Here is a 20201-nt window from a genome sequence, read left to right as displayed (position 1 = left end):
TGTGAAGTTGAAAGCGGGCAATTGCACCGCGGGGTGACCCGGGTGTCCTAAATGAGAAAATCAGGTTTGGGCTAAAGACAGCATCAGCGTTCACTGACTAGCTCGCTAGGTTGTTAGCTACTCAGTTCGGGCTCAGACGGAAAAACTAAGCCTGCGTTCCTTCGTGTTTTACGGATTGGATGTAGCGTGTTATTCTGACAAGCTGCATGGAAAATATTCTTAACAATGAAGAGAATGGAAGAATATGATTGAAATTTAAGGGGGCGGTGCACTACAGAGGAAAAGGGTTCGGAGCTCGTGGACATTTTTTTGCCTTTTGTATTTCCTTGCCTGGTGCCGTGGTGGTGTTGTGGACATTTTGGATGCTTTCTTTTAATGCTCGGTCGAGAATTTTTACCGATTTGATTGAGAGTCTTATCATGTCAAAGGTGTATTTTATTTAGTTAGCTAGCTTTCATCATTCTTTTCATGGTTAAACACAAATTCAATACGATAAACAACTTTTGGGAGATTGAATCGGACGAAAGAATGTTATTGTGATTATTCAAAAAGCTTTTTATGCAGAATTTCACATACCATAACAACTTAAGTTTTGTGTGGATTCTTATCACCTCCCGGACTATATCAACTTATAAAGTAACTAATAATACGACAACGATATATTGGTAAGTAACCTTGATATTTATAACCCGGCAGGCACAAGCATTGTCAGTTCGAATAGCAAGCAGGCTAACAACGACGTTAGCTTGGCATTGGCTACAGTGTAGCCAGTCGAACGATACTAGTCTGTGGACTATGTAGTCTAGCAAACAGTCAGATCTAGGCTAGGCTAGCGTTAACGAGCCCCTGTGCTACTTATGTTCTGACTGCAGAAATGGATTGTTGTCATCAGTCTACTCTATTTTGATGGAATTTAACAAAGCCATGGTTTACCGCATGTCCAAATGATATTTTGTTTAGATCTACTAGCTCGGTGACTACAAACACATTTACAAACCGTTTTCACAGGACACTCTTCAATGTGTCTCATTTTCTTTGTAGCTAGTGAGCTACAGTTAAGACAGCTAATGAATGCCTCAGCATTGCTTCTTCCCCGTCCATTGCCAGCCAGCTAACCGTAGCTGAACAGGTGAAATTATATATGTATATTTTAGGTAGAAATGCTTGACTTATGTGTCGTTGTTTCATGTGAGATGCCACATTGGGTTATTTATTAATGACTTTTACAAAAGCTGTGAGCCGGAGGAGCGAGCTCTCAGGAAGTATGGTCTTTGGAACTGGGGGCCACCCGCTACGAAACGGAACCTACTGAAAGAGTGTCTGGGCAATCTAACTGTGAACTGACGTTATTTTAAATCGATCTTTCTAAATCCTATAAATGATCAATTAGACACTTTCTGTCCTTTCCCGTCTGAAACCAAACCGAATGTATCTCGCTTGTTACGGTCTTTATTAAGTAGACAAGCTTCCTCGTCGACGACAGATGGCTTTTAATCGACATCTTGGCTTTTTCACTTTCTCCTAGCAAATTCTACTTCAGCTAATACGATTAACACACTCTGGCCAATTGAGACATGGTTTGGTATTAGAATAACCCCTTTTTACGGTTGCAGGCGATGTCTTAAAATTGATAATAAGCAGGGTAATATGTAAAGCATAGGCTACATTGATGCAAAGTGTGTCTAGGTTACCTTTTTCTGGTGAGAGAGCAGCAATGATAAACGCATTTTACTTATGAAGATCATCATCACTGTGTCAAAACCCCTAGTTGTCTTTATTGTATGAAACGGTGCGTTCGTGGCCACCTTGTTTCGGTAATTAGCTGGTGATATTCAAGCCAACAGGATAAGGCTGGTTATTTGTAATTAACGCCTGGACTCTTTGTCAATACGATTAATTTGCCTATCTTGGTCGGCGCACACATTTCCTAGTGCGAACAAATATTTGACTATAACGAGACTGGATGGGATGTTATCAATGTGAGAACGGCCTAATCTTCTTTATTTAATTGATTTTTACTTGTTGGAGAGATCCTACAACATTTAAGGTACCCCAATCAAAAGAAATTCAACATTATCAAACAGTATCGTCAAGAGGCCATGCCTTTATTTCCCTGTTACTTTCCTGAATGTGTGTATTTCCTGTTATCGTACACAAATTCCAGTTAATCCATGGTTGTTCGAACATGTTTTAAATCAATTTGGAAGGGAACTATCTGAGAGACATACTTTAGATTCCTGTTAGCTGAATTTCCTCCTGTTCCTGCTTTACTCACTGTACCTGTTGACGCCCCATGGCATCATTAATAATAATAATAATAATAATAATAATAATATCCGGTAGTGTAACGCAGCACCTTTTGCGCTGTCGCTGCGTTGTAACGTAGGATTATGTGAAGAGATTCAATGTGAAATCAGCTTGAATCTGACTGGCAAGATGTTTCTCCACAACTGTGACCACGTGGAACAGACAACGGTTGAAACAGTTGCCGTTTTTGCAAAGCAACTGAACTTAATCTACATTAAATAGTAATGGGACCAGGGTTTCTCCTTCCCCTGTCTAAATCACTCTCTTCCAGGATAAACTTTATCTTGCAGACTTTCAGACTACATACAGGACTAGGGTTAAGCTTTGGCTGGTGGAGGTTAGCAAGCAGCCGATGAAAACGGGGGTGTATCTGTGCATACGTGTATATGCAGAAGATGAAATAGGCTTCCCCCTTGTCAAACCTAACATTGATAATTTATGGCATTTTCCATGTCCCCTACTCTACTTTAGAATGGTTTGGCCCTTTTCTCCCCTCGGAAAGAAAATATTTAGGCTCATCCTGCAGATAGCCTACATCAGAGACATGCATTTGTTGGGAGTGATTGTGTAAGTGCAATGGAATGTTTCCATTAAGATGTATAGAGGATCCTTTAACCCCAGTCAGCGTGCACTGACTGGATCCTTAAATTAGCCTGTTTGGGTCTCTAACACTGTAGGATTAGAAGCACTGTTTCACATTCATTTACTTTTGATCTCTTTCTTATTGGGTGCACCTCCTGAAAAAAATCTCTAAAAAGCCAATCTTAACTACAAGATTTCTTGGATATAAAAAGGGATATACACCTGGTGTGAAATCACACAGTTCTTTTAGGTACTGCAGGCACAGTAGCTGCAGCTCAGGAATATTTTGTGTATAAAAACAAGATTCCCTCTTTGTCCCAGTGACCTTTGGTGTTGTCCTTTGTGTAGAATCCAAGGTAGGACGAACACCTTCAGCTATTTGCCTAATTTATTATCCATTTAGTGGCTGTCTGTGGCGGCATCTTCAGAACGTCAGTTGGATTTCAGCGGCGTCCTTGAGAATAAGCACAAGCTCGCTCTCTCCACCCCCCCCCCCCCCCTCGCTTCTCTCTCTTTGTAATGTAAATCACATTCATCATCTACACAGAGTTCAGAGTGCTCTTTTGGATTACTAATGCCTTGGTGCTGCCTTCCCACTGAAGGGAACTTTTACCCCGTGGCGCCTCCTTACTAGCTAGCTATTTCAGTCCCCCCAACAGTGTCAGCGAGCTCACTCTGTGTTCCCCTCCAACTGCCTTAACTCCGCACATCATAAGCCCCGTCAACTGACATGTATCCAACTGAAATCACCAGGAGGCCCAAGACATGGCTTTTAATCTCAATTTAGCTTCATGTCACCCTCTCACTATCTCCCCTATAGACTAATGAAGTGTAAGAGACTTATCTTTGACTGTATCCTCGATTTCCCCCTCCCTCCCGCCTGTTATGGGAGACTGGCGTTTCATCTAGTCTGAGCACTACAGGCATCCATCATCCTGGCCATATGTTGATGTAAGCTTAACTTTAGTTCCTTTAACCCTCGTGCTGCCTTCGGGTCACATGACCCAAAGGTTCATAACGAACCATCGTTGTGTTTACCCAATTTTACCCCATACAAAAACAAATACAAATAATTTTCTTTTAACCATTCCAATGTGGGGGGTCTGAGACAGCCCGACAGTTAAAAGAAAATGCTTCACTTTGTTTTTGTATGAGGTAAATTTGTCACAATACGACGGTGGGTCACAATGACTGATGGGTCAGAATGACCCGAAGATAACACAAGGGTTAACTGGGTGTTACAGCACTCTGATGATCTGGAACGAAAGGCAGAGTCGATGCCTTCCCTTGCAGAGCGGCGAGGGAAGCCTCATAGCAGCCAGGCTGCGGGGGGCTCTGTGTTAATGGAAACCTGGCCGTCCCACGACACGGAGCTGAAAGTCACCCTAGTGAATTGTTGGACCCTCCCCCCCCCCCGTTTACCATCGTGGCTGAGCCCTTGGGCCTGTCGGGAGGAAAAGGCAATCAACATTTAGAAAGCTTTTCATTGTCAGTGTCCCTGCGTACAGTGTGGAGTCAGCACAACTGGAAAAGCTGGCTTTGAGGAGAGCGCCTTGTTCCCTGGAGGGCCAGGACACCGACTGTACTGTTAATCACGTTCCGACTAGAGTGTGACCCAAGACGACAGCATGCGTGTTCCCGAAGACCTAAGATGTCGTGCCGTGCCAGTCAAGTGAATGAACAGGCTACCTGTTTTAAAACCACATTGTGGCGCGGGCCCCGGTCATCGCGTACCGAGGCTTGATGTAACCTCGTGACCCATAAGGCCTAGTGTTTGAAATGCAAAATGTGGATATCACCGTGGGTGACGTCAGCGGCAGTATTGCGCAGCATGCTTGAGCGGTGGTGTGTGTGTGTGTGTGTGTGTGTGTGTGGGGGTGTTGTCTTATGACGACAACGGTCGTTATGCAGAGATGGGTAGGCTAGCTACGTCTCAGTCTCTCCCTCCGTCCCCGTGACAACAGGGGTCAGGATGACATGTGTCTTTCCCTCAGCTTCGTGTCACGAACCCACATTGTGGCAACGTCAGAGGAGAGGGCTGTGTTTTGATCTGTTTTGTATACAGGAGATTAGCCTGAGGCATCGACGGGGGAACTTTTGTTTAGTTTGGTGTCGGGATCGGGATATACGGGCTGGGGAGAGTGTCGAGCCGCGGTAACGGGACTGTTGGAACGGTGTGAAAGTCATTAGCGAAATGGACACCCCGTAAGCCTCCCCAGGTTGCGTTCAGACGGATGTCGGTATCGCTACCGTGTCGTGCCGTTTGTGCAGCCGCAAACATCGGATAAAGGGTGACGTGCGATGGTGCTTCGCTGTTTGTTTCTCCGCCGCCATATCTAGCTCCGCGTGAAGTCATGTATTCCCTTTGAAGTCGGACCCAATGTGACGGGGAAAAAAAGAAGAGAAACCGTTCCTTTCCCACAGGGTCAGGTTTTGTACCACTGCGTCAAAAGTGATCCATTTCTAGCCCATGTTGTCGTCGCGAAAGCGTTGTCTCTCCTGCAGATTTCTCACCGTTTGGTGCGTTGGAGCAATATTACGGAGGTGTTTATTTACACAGGCCCTAGTGGTTTGTGTAACATTTGACAGGCCGGTCTGGCAACGCACACATCTGGGCGTTCAGCTTCCCTCCTCTAACGATGTCCCTGCCCCTGTGACCCACTTAAGAGAACAGCTGTCTGTCTCTTTCTGTTTCTCTCGCTCTCTGCATCTCTGTAATGCCTCTGCATGGCTGTCAGGATTCCCAAAGCCAAATCCTTCTCATTTCCAATCGAGTGCTCAACACAGAGAGACACAATCGTGTGTACGAGTTTGTGTGTACATAATCCCGGCCCGTTATTACATGTAGACAAAACATGTGGACAGACTTGATGTGAGGCCTACACACACCTTCCTTCAGTCCCTTTGACCAGATTATACATTAATATCGCCTAGTAACACGCATGGATTATTTATAGAAGAATAAGCATAATGAAATATATATATATATTTTTTTTTTTTTACATTTTTATGCTAAGTTTGCCTTCTGATGCTTATTATTTTGACACAGGGAAGTTGATTTAGTGTGTTAAGAATTGGCATATGGTGTCAGCTTTGTATATCTGAAGTTTGCCATGAATGGGACTGTTTCAACTGAGGGTGAATGACTGTGTTTCAACTGAGGGTGAATGACAGTCTTTCAACTGAGGGTGATTGACTGTGTTTCAACTGAGGGTGAATGACTGTGTTTCAACTGAGGGTGAATGACTGTGTTTCAACTGAGGGTGATTGACTGTGTTTCAACTGAGGGTGATTGACTGTGTTTCCACTCGTTAGCCTGAGTGAGGTATCCTTGTCCACCCTGTCTTCCTGTGTGGATCGTATGTACTGTAGATACAGGTCAGCACAGCCGTCCTCTCTCCTTTCACCCAACACCATATTGTAGCGTGTGTGTGTGTGTGGCCTTCTTAGTATCCTTTGTACACAAGAGAAAAATTAAACCCCTCAGGAATAAGTGGGGCAGAAACCTTAGTGACTGAAACAGTCCAATAGTGTTTGCTCTCAGCTGACTGTGTGTGAGAGCCTCGACGGAAAGGAAAACCTCTCACGCACACACACACACACACACACACCGGTTCTCTGTTGAGCTGCACTGTGACTCCATTGTGTTGGATGGGCTTGGAGCCCCAGACTCGGTCAGGAGCCCAGTGCTGATTGGGTATGTCTCACCATCAGCAGGCCAGGACACTGGGCTGCCAGGGACACCCACAGACAATAGCGTTGTGTTGCCCTCTGCTCCCACACGACAGATGAGCCCAGCCCGGCCTAATCTCTTCCACCGTGTAGGATATTATACACCCAGTGGAGTCTATAGAACTGGAGCTCTACAGTTGCATTGTGTGTGTGTGTGTGTGTCCCAGATTCAGGCTGACCTTGGTAAGTTCGAGACTGAATGCCCAGCCTATAAGAACCGAGCGCGGGAGCTGGAAGATGGGTAGTTTCATCACAGGATACTTTTATCCGTGAGGCGTGCGGTACGAGGAGATATGCGTCGTCATGTCCCACTCGTTCTCTCGTCACAATGAGCCTGCTATTGCTGCCAGTCTGCTCTCTCACAAACGTTTCATTCACCAACGGGCCGTTCTCACTCTGTCAACAAAGACGAGGGCAAGGCGAGGACTGTCTGAATCACTGTTCTTCTCCGATGAAGGAAAAGTGCACGCATTCACCACAAATGTGATGATAAGTTATGGCGATGATAAATGGTTATGAAGCGCTTTGTGTATTTCACAAAAGGCTTTGTGGCAAAGATGAGACTACTTCCTTTGAGCGAATCGTTGAAATTCTTATTTTGGGGATGCGAAAAGTCGTGCGAGAACAACACTGAAGTCGAGCTTTTAGATCCTTCAGTCAATCGTGGACACCAGGCAGTTTTCTAAGTAGATAATGATGGGTGAAACCCCAGATAATCCTTTCTAATCAGATCAAGTTAATGAGGCAGTAAGAGGTGATCATGGAAACTTAAAGACGGGGAGAAGATTAAACATTATCTGTGTGTTTTCTCTCTGTCCTCAGATAAGCTTCAGCTCTCCTGGTGAATCTGTCACCTGCCACTACCTTGGATCCAGGTCCCGGTCATAAATGACAAGGTAAACACGCACACACGCACACAGCCCGTCCTATTTGTAGCAAACACGAATCCTTTCCTCTTAGGTCCTCTCGAAAACCAATGTCCTCACACCTCATGAAAGGAAATGGGCCAATGTGAGGGTGCTGGTTTGGGGAGCGGGCATGGCTGCCCCCCCTCTCTCTCCTCCCCCCCCCCCCCCCCCCTTGTGTGTTGGGCTGCTGACGTTCTATCCTGATCTTCCCTCCAGCTGAACCAGACGGGGCGCTCCTGTTGGTTCTTGTCGGGCTCACGCTTTGCATAAGCACCCGTGTCAGCCAACTCCAGCGTTGCTCATAGAATCTTTGATTTCGACCGTGGCGTTATGAAGAATGTGTTGGGGGAGGGGGGGGGGGGGGGGTGCACCTTTTGGTTCTCCAAGAGACGGTAGTCATCCTTAAGTTCAGGCGGAAGGTCACCCGGACTGTTGGTGACTAGAACTTCGCCGTGGTGACCACAGAGCGACTGACGATACTGCAATTACACCCCCTCCACCCACACATATTGATTACCGCCACCATAACGGGGGGCGGAAGGGCAACCAATCGATGGCCGGGATGCCTTGAGAGGACCCGCCCCATGTGGAGGCATGACACGGATAGTCCACACACACACACACCCACCCACACACACACACCCACCCACACACACACACACACCCACACACACACACACACAACAACAAGCCTGCTGCTCGGGGTTTCCGGAGCAGGATACTGAGGCAATGTTTTTTTCAGAGCCCCGCGAGAGGAATGCTGTCAGTCTGTAATATGCTGCTCTGACGGCTGGGGTCTCAGGACGCAAGAGAGGGGGATGAAAGGGGGGGAGGGGGGCAATTTCGAATGCTGCCCCCAGCCTTTGTGTGTGTGTTTCGTGTAGGATGGTCTTAAGACGAGAAAAAAATGATTTATTCACCTCTGAGGCTGTTGAAACCAAATCCCTGACCTCTAGAGTCGGTGAGGTCTTCACCCCCCCCCCCCCCCCTTTCTATATTGCTTAGACTTTTTTTTCATGTCAATCTTACACGATTAGCTCTTGTGTAAACTCTGTGCTGCCTGTGGTCTTGGTTATTCAGCTGTAACTATGTACACACTGAACAGTGACGAGATCCGTTGACCTTGTGGCGCGCTGCAGTTACATTGTGATAAAGACGAGTGTCACCGTGGCAACGCTGATGCGTGAAGTGGGTTGTTGACGACGCGATATTGGAGAGGCGAACGGCGACGACGCTCGCTTTGGTCGCATCCATGGCGATCAGTCAATCCAACCGGTACTCTTGTATACTATGGATCCAACGATCGGTTGAGGCCGTCTTGAGCGCTGCGGAGCCCCTTTTAAAGGGACAAAACAATGTCGCTCTGAACCGAATCCAAGTCTCTTTAGGACCTGTGTGGGATTCAAGGGGCTGGGAACTGATCCCATGCCTCTGTGCTACTGCCTCCCACCCCTCAGTAGGGGGGGACCCAGGCACACGGGCCGGCCTCCTGGGGGCCAGGAGGCCGATAGGACGGCCTGTGCCTGGGAAGACCCTCCCTCGGTGCTCCTCTCCCAGAGACGCCAGCGTCGGCCCTCTGCAGGCTGTGTGAACATTTACATTTAGTCATTTAGCAGACGCTCTTATCCAGAGCGACTTACAGTAAGTACAGGGACATTCCCCCCCTGAGGCAGGTAGGGTGAAGTGCCTTGCCCAAGGACACAACGTCATTTGGCACGGCCGGGAATCGAACTGGCAACCTTCAGATTACAAGCCCGATTCCCTAACCGCTCAGCCGTTCATTAAAAGCTATAAATCCTGCTTGGCAGTTCCTGAGAATGAGCTAGACCTCCTCTGGCCTGTCGGCGATGAAAACGCTGTCCCTGGCCACGCTCACTGCTCCCCCTTCCTCCTCCCCCGTCCCCCTCCCCCTCTCCCCCCCTCCCATCACTGGATATTTTCCACTGCAGGCGGCATCGGCACTGTTGAATATTAACCAGACGTGGTGTTGCGGTGATTTACTGCCATGTTGTTGGGCTCAGGCTATCCTGGTTCGTCTCCCACTCGTGGAGGGATCACTTTCCACCCAGCTCCTGGTGGCTTGTTTAGGTTTGACCAGTCAAATCTCACACTTTATTATATTTTCTTGGGGGTATACTTACAGTATTGTGCAAAAAGTAATCGTAATTTTTTTGTTTGTTTTCTGTATTTGTGCGGCAGTATAAAAGTGCAATGTTGAGAAACGTTGCTCAGTCTTTAAATATAATAGTTTCTTAACACAAAAAACTGCTAAAATGCTTTTTCTTTGTACCCTAGACTTTTGCCCAGTACTGTAGATATATAACCCAAGGTGGGTTCTCACTGTTCCAGCAGTGTTGAGTCAGCTGGTGTGTGTGTGTGTGTGTTTGTGTTTGTGTGTGTGTGCGTGCGTACGTGTGTGTGTGTGGTCCCTTGGAGGAAGCGAGGACACTGTGACCTCCAAGGAACTTCTTCTCCTCTGGATCAAATGTCGGGTGACCCTGCTTAGAGTGTTGTCTGTCAGAGCAGACAACACTCTAAGGGTGTCACCCTGCCGGGTGTCACCCTGCCTGGTGTCACCCTGTCGGGTGTCACCCTGCCTGGTGGTGTCCTCCCTGCAGCCCTGCGCTCAGGAAATAACCCGAAGGATTTGAACTGTGGCCGCTCAATACGGCCTCTGCGAGAATCTGGAGGATAGTGTTGCATATCATTTCTCTGGGGGGGAGGGGAGGGGAGGGGGGGTGTAGTACAGTGTGTTTCAGTGCTGATACACTGATGCAAGACTCACCGTGGCAGCGAAACCGGGGCGACAGTGGGCCGTGACCTTTTTGGTCGCCGTGACCTTGGTGAGCCGTCGTCGGGGTGTCCTGGGGGTCTCTGCGCCCCCCCCCCCCCCCCCGGAGGCGCTTGTTTCTCTGCGGCTCCGTCACATTTAACCTCATCTCATATTTAATTAAGGGCCTCCCGGCAGAAGTGGGGGAGGCTTTTAAACAAACGGCTATTTCTGTCCGCCCGCTGCGTGCTGCACTCTGGCTGTTTCGGCCCAGGCCAGGTCTCACCGATTGGAGGGGAGCGAGACTGGGAGAGGAAGAGGGAGGGAGAGATGGAGGGTGGGATCGAGAAAGGGAGGAGTGGAGAGAGGAAGGGATGGAGAGAGAGAGGAAGAGATGGGGGGAGAGGGGGAGAGGGAGAGATGAAGAAGGGGGGCGGGGAGAGCCTCATGGCAGCTCTCTCATAATTGATAAGGCAGCGCAGCGCTTCGACCGAGAGCACCAGGGTCAAACACCTTCTGCAGCACGCTAGCTTACGCCTGGTAATGAGCGCAGGTTGCCCCCGACTACAGACCTCCTCCATGGCATACGGAATACCAAGCAGATGGAAGTCATACCTGTTGCACTGTACTGCATAATTAGACCTGGGTCTAGGCAGGGTTTGCGTGTTATAAATTGTATTTACACACGACATTCGCATGTTGCGGTCAAAGACCGGACAGGAGGCCTTAGGTCTGCATAGCTCTGAACCGTCAGATTCGTGTGGCGTTAGGCTAACCTAAGCTAAATCTCCCAGATTATCGGATCCCCACACGTCGGGCCTCGTGAAATGCATCTCATTTCCCCGTTGAGGAATCCAGCTTTGCATGCAGACGTTGATGCATCGTGCAAAATCTGTTCAGGGAGCCAAAGTGAAACTGTTTTGAGAAGGAAAGCGTCGATCTTTTGCTCAGCAGACCTGACTCCAGTTTCGTCACAGTCTTGCTCGGCCCCCACAGGAAGTGGTTTTCACAGTCTACGAGGTTAGCGTGTAGACAGACGGTCGTCATGGAGGAACCGACGGTCGACAAACAAAACATTTGCCCGACAAAAGACAGACAGCGGTTATTGTTCCGGTGAAGAAAGAGAGGCCAGGGTTTCAGAGAAAGTCAGCGATTTTAAAACGCCCATCTTAAGGAATTCATTTTCAGAAGAACGCAACCAGGAGTATCGCTTAGGCCCCTACATGCATTTTCATTTTGAATGCTTGTTTGGCAATTCATTTTCATATTGCCCTTCCCTGATCACGATCGCTATTTGCGGGTAGTCGCAGAGGGCTTATTGGGGAAAGGGAACAGGCGCTGGGGGTTTGTCATTTGGCTGAGTGGTGTTCCAGTCTGGGGGATTCACTCCACTCTGCTATCCTTCTCATCTTCCTAAGTCTGGCTAGGGCTTGTGACTATGGCGTGGAGGTGCCATGCTCTGGTTAGACTAGCAACATAGCAGCCCTGCCTCTCACTCTCTCATTCTCTCACTCACTCATTCATACATACACACACTAGCCTTGAGCTGGTTCTCCCAGATGGACGCTCAGGGCCTTGCCTAGAATTTTCTTATCGGTAGCATGGTGAGCAATGGGGGTTAATCCTGCTTCTGACGGCTCCGGCTGTACCTAATGTAAGAAATCATAGTTTCAAAATGACTCACTGACACCAGCCAAACATGGCAGGGTTAGCTCTAATCTAAGATCTCCAAGGCGTAGGGGACAATAAGCACGCCAGTCGCTCGACGCGCACAGGCAACCGGGGGCAGTGCCTCAGTGTGATCGGCTTCCCCCACATCCGTGTCATTCTCAGGAGGGTTCGGTGACATCTCGGTGACTCCAGATCTGTGTTGCGCCTCGGCCTCGGCGTTGTGAAACCCCACACTGCATTGCTCCACCCCGGGGGCCCATGCGTGTCTGAGAAGAGAATGTGGGAATTATTCATCAGAGTGTAAGGCCCTCTCGAAGGGGAACAGAAATTAGAAGACATAGGCGGGTCAGTCGGGAGTCTCATTCGACACGTATCGGAAATTGTTGGTTCTGGGCTAGAACCGGGTGTGCGTCGCTGTTATTCCTCGCACGGCAGCAGGATAAAAGCAGTCTTTTGGTGTTTGGGGTCTGGTTATGCTAAGAGCACGGTTTGTTCGACAGTGGCTTGTTTAGGCCCCTCAGACCCTGCCTTGCCCCCGGCGGATGGCAGTGTTTCTGGGACCCGCCATCGCCTCCTAGCCCTGGGTACTTTAGAGGGAGAGACGCTTGCCAGAACCTCTCTGACTGAAATAGATGTTCTGCTTGGCAGACGCGTTAGCCAGGCGAGCAAAAGGAGAGGGGGGGGGGGGCAGGAGAGGGAAAGAGCAACGGAGGAGTGCGAGTGTCAAAGACAGAGTCAAGTTTCACTGACCTGACAGATGTGTGTTTGTGTGTGTGTTTGTGTCGTTTTCTTTGTGTGGGTTGTTGCTCAGAGAGGGAGTGACTGACTGAATCAGGGCAAGGCGTTGACGAAACATACACTATATTGCCAAAAGTATTCGCTCGTCTGCCTTCACACGCAGATGAACGTGACATCCCATTCTTAAACCATAGGATTCCATATGATGTCGGCCCACCCTTTGCATCTATCACAGCTTCAACTCGTCTCGGAAGGCTTTCCACAAGGTTCAGGAGGGTGTTTATGGGACTTTTGGACCATTCATCCTGAAGTGAAGGGTTGAGGTCAGGACTCTGCGCAGGCCAGTCAAGTTCCTCCACACCAAACTCGCTCATCCATGTCTTTATGGCCCTTACTTTGTGCACTGGTGCGCAGTCATGTTGGAACAGGAAGGGGCCACCTCCAAACTGTTACCACAAAGTTGGGACCATGAAATTGTCCAAAATGTCTTGATATACTGAAGCATTAACAGTTCCTTTCACTGGAACTAAGGGTCCGAGCCCAACTCCCGAAAAACAACCCAACACCATAATCCCCCCCTCCACCGAACTTTACACTTGGCAAGTACCCTTCTCTTAGTAACCGCCAAACCCGACTCGACCATCAGATTACCAGACAGATTGATTGGTCACTCCAGACAGAGAACACATCTGCACTGCTCTAGAGTCCAGTGGCGGCGTGCTTCAACACCACTGCGTCCGACGCTTTGCATTGCATTTGGTGATGTAAGGCTTGGATGCAGCTGCTCAGCCATGGAAACCCATTCCATGAAGCTCTCTACGCACTGTCATTGAGCTAATCTGAATATCACATGCAGTTTGGAGGTTTGTAGCTGTCGACTCTGCAAGAAGCTTGTGACTTCGATGATTTAGATCAGTGGTTCCCAACCCTGGTCCTCGGGGCACCCCTGTCCTGCATGTTTTAGATGTTTCCCTGCTCCAACACACCTGATTCAAATGAATGGTCATAAGCAGGCTTCTGCAGAGCTGGATAACGACCCATCCATTTGAATCAGGTGTGTTGGAGCAGGGAAACATCTAAAACATGCAGGACAGGGGTGCCCTGAGGACCAGGGTTGGGTACCACTGATTTAGATAGCCGAGTGAATACTTTTGGCAGTATTGTGTATACTTTGAGAAAATGTGGCCACCCTGCCAGTGTAGTGCAACTGTTATGAGTGTGTCACGTTTGACTCGTGCGTGTCATTGCCAGTCAGACACGGAGAGGGGGAAACCGGAAGGTCCTGTGGAGACACTTTGTGCTGTGTCACCCAGATCCCATGACCCAGGTCCCATTTGACCAGCCATTCAAAGACTACAATCGTGTTTTTGTCTCCCTCGGCCACATAAGACCTCCCAGGACCCGAGGACACTGGTGAGAACCTGAACCCAAAGGAGAGAGAAACCAGAAAAGCAGGTCTCTCCACTGCCACCGTGTTTGCTGCTTACCGGCAAACAGGTGTCGTCTTTCCCCGACTTGTGCAACAGAAGAGTTCTTTCTTTGTTTCTTGGTCCATTTTCGGGTCTGTCTCTGGTCGGACGTGGAAGTTAGGATATCGTAATGATATATTTATAATAGGTGAGATATTAAGAGACTAGTGGGTTATGAGGCAGCATTGCTAACGTGTGTGTGTTTGTGTTGGCTCATGTTCTCGGTATTGGTCATGCATTATTAAGGAGCAGCCTACAGCTCTGGTGTCCTGCTGGGCTAGCTGGAGGTGAAGGCCGTGCTCTCAACGAGTAGCTCGGAGGAAACCAACACCTTCCTCTGCTCCCCGTGGAGACACACACACACACACACAAGCCACTCTCCTCGCCGTCGCGTGACTGCAGCAACCCGTCGGGGGGGGGGGGGGGGCATCCGCTGTGATGGAGAGGGAGAGAGAGACAGGGAGAGACACAGAGAGAGACAGGGAGAGACACAGAGAGAGACACAGAGAGAGAGAGAGAGAGAGAAAGAGAGAGACACAGAGATACTTGCCCTTTAGATACCTCGGTGGCTAGTTGAGTTTTTTTTTTTGTCACCGAGTGCAAACCTTGCTCGTGCCTCACGGAAGCGCCCCTGCCCTGCCGGTCTTGTCTGCAAGGTGCTTTTGTTAGAGGAAGCAGGTTCCTATTTCCTGTTCCTGATGCTACTAAACAGGATCAGCAGCCCTGAAGGGTGGGTCTCGCTGTTTTCCCCTCTCCTCTCCTCCTCGTTTTCGTCTTCCTGCGTCAGGTCTGCCTGCGTTGCAGCCTCGCCCTCTCTGCTTGTCGGGATCAAAAGCTGCCCTTCACGAGAGCTCTTGAGGTATCTCTATGCTCATCTCATCCTGCCATATTCCCCCCCGGAGTGTTACCTCCGAAGAAGGAACGCCGTCTAACTGCTACTGACAGACATGGCGCCCAAAATCCTCTCTCCGCACATGCACTCACTCTGTCACACACGCACACACACACTCTAGTGTTTTCCCGGCAGATGGTTCGTTGTCAACTCCACACGGAGTTGCTCTAGTACACACACACACACACACACACACACACACACACACACACACACACACACACACACACACTGTCTACACACACACACACACACACTGTCTACACACACTGTCTACACACACACACACACACACTGTCTACACACACACACACACACAGTTCCACGTCGGTAAACAGAGCGGGTCTCGTCTCAGGAGTGCCGTCCATAAAGCCCCTCCCCTCCTCACGGCCACGCCCCTTCCCCAGGTGTGGCACGTGGCCGGACTTTCAGGGCTCTGCCCCCCCCCTCTGCAGCCCGTCCTTGTTTACCCACCATGCTGTCAGACGGCACCAGGAGTAGCGTTCAAGGACACGGTAGAGGAAGCACGTTTCTGAAATGGAATCCAGCCCAGCCCATGACTGTAGGAGGGGAGAGGCAGACAGGCAGACAGGCAGACAGGCAGACAGGCAGACAGGCAGACAGGCAGACAGACACAAAGACACACTGGTAGGCAGACAGACAGACAGACAGACAGACAGACAGACACAAAGACACACTGTTAGGCAGACAGGCAGACACACTGGTAGACAGGTAGACAAGTAGGCAGGCAGCATCAAACACCAGTGAATATCTAATTGGTTCTCAGCATATTGCTGAACAGGAAGAGGAAATGGGTCAGGGAGTCTCAGTTGGCTGCTGTAATTGACTGACAAGATCAAACACCCACACCATACCTCGTTCCAGGGACTTCTCGCTCTTAATATCAATTCAATGTGAGTTTCGGTCTGGCGTGGTGAGGTGTGAGACAGGCTAGGTGGGTCAGATTACCTGGGAACGCCCTGGTAATCGCTCTCTTTCTCTCTCTCGCGCTCTCTCTCTTTTGCTCTCTATCGCTCTCTCGGCTAACCTGCTTTTGTGTTGAGACTTCACCTGTATTGATTAGGTACCTGAACACTGTTTGCATAACACCACTGGAACTTTAGACCATTTCCGTGCGTGTGTGTGTGTGTAGGTATGGCTTTTCAGTTTTTTCAGCCGGCAGTGGTGTGTGTGTGTACATGCACCAAAGCCTGAATGATGAACTCCAGCAATCATGTCTACTGGTGGCGGCAGCATGGAGGAATGTCAAGTTAAGGATCTCAGTCTGTCAACACTAAGCCGTACGTGTGTGTGTGTGTGTGTGTGTGGGGGGGGGTGCTTCTCTCTGACTGCCCCCTGACGGTGGTCACCATGGCGACACCACTGACCCGAGAGGCAGCTACATGGGGGGGGGGGAGTTGGGGACAAGGTTCCCTATCCGAGAGAGGAGAGGCGGAGGGGGCTGGAGTGGGGGGGGGGGGGGGTAGGAATGAGTTAGATCCCGCCCTCTGGCCCAGTTTATTTACCAGCACTGATGGAGGATGCACAAGCACACTTGCACAGAGACAGACAGGGGGAGATTAGGTCCTATTTAAACCTCAAGTTTAGGACATACATCTTTGTCTCCGTAGCCACTAATGCTACGCATTTATTTAGGTCAACATGCCAACCTGAATTATTGCAGCGAGAAATGAGCCGAACACGTCTAAATAACCGGGTGTTTGTTTTTTTTCTGTGTGTGCGCGCCCTGCTGTGCGTAGGGCTTTGCGCCTGACTCGGTGTGCTTATGTTAATCCACATATAGGGGAGGGAAGGCTTTCGCTTGTTGCTTGCGAGCGTGCTGAGGGTTGCATCAGCCCCGGCGTACTTGACGACTGTCTGCTCGCCGTTCGTCTGCCTGTGTAGCTGAGCTCCGAGGAAACGGGCTTGGTTGCTTGTGTTTAGCGTGGAGCCTGCCAGGCATGCACAGAGAGGCTGTCAGTCCAGCCTTCCTGGATGAGGCCACTGGACCTACCTCCAGCCTCTAACCCCCAGAACCACAGTCACCAACCCCCAGCCTCGAACCTCCAGACTCCAGACCCCGGCCTCTAATCTCCCGTCTCTAGCCTCTAACCCCCAGCTTCTCACCTCCATCCCCCAGCCTCGAACCCGTCAGCCCCCAACTTCTAACGCCCAGCCCCCAGTCTCTGACCTCCATCACTGAGCCTCTAACCGCCAGCCCCCAGCCTCCGCCTCCACCCCAGCTCAGACAGATTAGGAGTTCTCCAAGCAGCATCCTTTCCCCCCGCTCCATCTCCTTGTCATGCATGTCGGCCTGTTATGCTCCACACCGAATCTCCCATTACTCTTTTTTTTTTTTTCTCTCGCTTATCCTCTCTTTTTCTTGCTTTTTGCATAGCTCTCTCGCTCACTTGCCCTCTCACACTGTCTCTCACTCTCTCGCGCCCTCCCTCTCTCTCTGTCCTTTTACCTTTTAATGTGACATTTTATCCCCCGGCTCTCATTGCACTCCACATGCCTCCCCTCTGCTTCACCCTTCCCAGCCTGCCTGCGTCCTCTCCTCACATCCCACTCTCCCCTTCACACATGCCTCCCTGTCCTCCCACGCCTGGATGTGCGTCACCCGGACCCCTCTCCACCAGACCGACCTCTCTCTCCCTCTCTCTCCACCAGACCGACCTCTCTCTCCCTCTCTCTCCACCAGACCGACCTCTCTCTCCCTCTCTCTCCACCAGACCGACCTCTCTCTCCACCAGACCTCCCTCTCTCTCCACCAAGCCTCTCTCTCTCTCCACCAGGCCTCCCTCTCTCTCTCTTTCTCTCTCCTCCAGGCCTCCCTCTCTCTCTCTTTCCACCAAGCCTCTCTCTCTCTCTCTCCACCAAGCCTCTCTCTCTCTCTCCACCAGGCCTCTCTCTCTCTCTCTCCATCAGGCCTCCCTGTCTCTCTCCAAGCCCCCTGTCAACCCTCCCCCTGACAGCCCTGATTACTCACTGGGTATTTATGAACGCTGGTGGGGTGTGGTGGGGTAGCCGGCTACCACTGCGTGGGAGCCGGCGTGACCTCCAGGGCTGTGTGTGCGTGCGTGCCGCGCCGCACACACAACATACCCCGTGTGCTGCTGTATGACTTCATCTTGTGAAGATTTGGACGGTTTTGCCCAAAAGAGAGCGAGGAACGCCTCTACGCTTCTCTCTGTCTTGAGAACGAGAGGAGATGGAGGCGCCGCGCTCAGCTGATGAGCGCTTCCCGATGAAAAGAGTCATCTCCTGGTTTTGCGCTCGTTCTCTCTGTCTCGTGAGCAGTCGCTCCTTTCTAGTCCATCGATAGGCACCCATCTACTTCTCTCTCTCTCTCTAATCCCCCTCTCTTTCTTCTCCAACTTTGTCTTCTCTGTGTTTGTCTCCTCTCGTTACCCTTGCCCGAACCGCCCATTAGTTGGATTGGAGTGAATCTGCTGAGGGGGCAGTGACGGTGGAAGCCTGAAGATGTGTGTAGCTCTGGAGAGAGCCTGGCGCAGCACAGGCCTGTCAGCTCTGCGTCTCTGTGGCTTAGAGTAAAGCTCGGAAGACAACCATGGAACGGACACACACACACACACACACACACACACACACACACACACACACACACACACAGGACTGCAGTGTCACTCTGCACAGAAACCCAGGCCTGTTGCAGAGGGAGAAAGAGAGGGGGGGTGGGGGGTGGGAATTGCAGTGTCACACAATGCATAGGAACCCAGGCTTGTAACAGAGGAAGATGGATGGAGGGAGGGAGAGAGAGGATGGCAGAGACAGACAGAGAGAGAGCCTGCAGAGTGGCGGTGCACAGCTGAAGTCGAGGGGGAGGAAGTCACATTCTCCCCAGCTTCGCTGAACAAGGCCTCCATTGACCAGCGCGCATTCCATAGTGCGTGGCCTACTGTACTCCCTATCACAGCTTCCACTGCAGCCAACACTTATCTGACCCCCCCCCCCCCCCCCATCCCCTGCCAGTCATGTGGCTCTTTTGAGAGTGCGTGACAGGAGCCTGCAGGGCAAGCCAAACCCCCATTCACATGTTTTTGGCCCTCTGGCTTTTCCTCCTTACGAAAGTCAGTAACCAGGACATTTACTACTTGGATTGTACGGAACCCTTTGAGTTGAATTGGGAATAAATGAACAAAATAAGTCGTTTTTCTTCTTCTCAATCCCACACATGGCCCTCTTGTTTCTACTCCTCACCCAAATCAGCCCACCAGGACCAAACGTCTTAGAGACGACTTGAGTAGCCTCGATTAATCATTTTTGATGAACTTTTTCATAATCAAACACGCTCTAAACAGACTTCCAGCCGAGGCTGCAGCGATACTGCACCCTTCTCTCAGGAGCTGTGTGCTAAGGCAGACTCAGAGAGCTACTTGGAAACGTGCCAAGAGGAACTGCCGGCTGATTTCTTTTCATAACACGCGGCTTTCCCAACAACAGCAGTTCCACAAGTAGAAGTAGTTTATGTGGAGGTGACGGGTCAGGCTTTTTCTGACGAAAATAACAAGAATGTATCCTCCGCAGTCGGGTTTAGCAGCTGTGTTTGTTTGACGACGACCAAACACGCTTACAGAATGAAAACACATCGACTTCCTTCGCCTGTCACCGGCTGCTGCTCTCTCTAACCTAAACTGACGAGACCGTGTTTGTTTTTGAGATGCTACCGTAGCGCTAGCTAGCTAGCTAGCTTTCTGGAAACGTGACGAAACGCCTTCCTTTCTCCGCTGGCGACCTTCTCGTTCGTTGGCGAACAGCTACCTTGTCTTGTGTCCTTATCCTCAGAGACCCATTGTCAGTGCTGATGAGCCCAAGCCTCATCTATATGCAAATTCAAGTATAAACAATGACAGAGAGGTGCTTGAACACAATAAGGGAGATGGCTATATCCATGATGTAAGCTCTGTAGCCCTTTGGTCTGTGTGGATTCATTGAAAAGTGTTTAGATACAAGGGAAGGTTTCATTATCTGAAGATGGCAGGCTTTTGTTGTGTTTTGGAGGGAGTTTAAAGGGGCTGTTTTGTTGGGGACAGTAAACACAACAGGGCTGTTCAGGATGTTGGATATGTCATGGCTGACTCACTAGAACCGAAGATGAGAAATTGAAA

At 50.0% G+C, this 20201-nt stretch overlaps 1 protein-coding gene across 6 annotated transcripts in view; it reads left to right on the top strand.

The window, feature by feature from the left end:
- Positions 1 to 79: 79 nt before the first annotated feature.
- The window catches only part of erbin (erbb2 interacting protein), a 50796-nt gene continuing 30674 nt past the window's right edge, over positions 80 to 20201 (top strand). For 5 of the 6 annotated variants that reach the window (XM_062483950.1, XM_062483953.1, XM_062483952.1 and 2 more), the window contains exons 1-2: positions 80 to 665; positions 7444 to 7517. The gene's annotated coding sequence lies outside the window, so the exon portion shown is untranslated. Of the gene's footprint in view, positions 666 to 1041; positions 1130 to 7443; positions 7518 to 20201 lie in introns of all 6 variants that reach the window. The other variant, XM_062483949.1, reaches the window with a different exon arrangement.

Source organism: Osmerus eperlanus, chromosome 18, assembly GCF_963692335.1.
Source record: "Osmerus eperlanus chromosome 18, fOsmEpe2.1, whole genome shotgun sequence".
In the NCBI taxonomy this organism is placed as follows: domain Eukaryota; kingdom Metazoa; phylum Chordata; class Actinopteri; order Osmeriformes; family Osmeridae; genus Osmerus; species Osmerus eperlanus.
The sequence above is the reverse complement of the archived record's forward strand: the minus strand, read 5'-3'. Positions and strand labels throughout refer to the sequence as shown.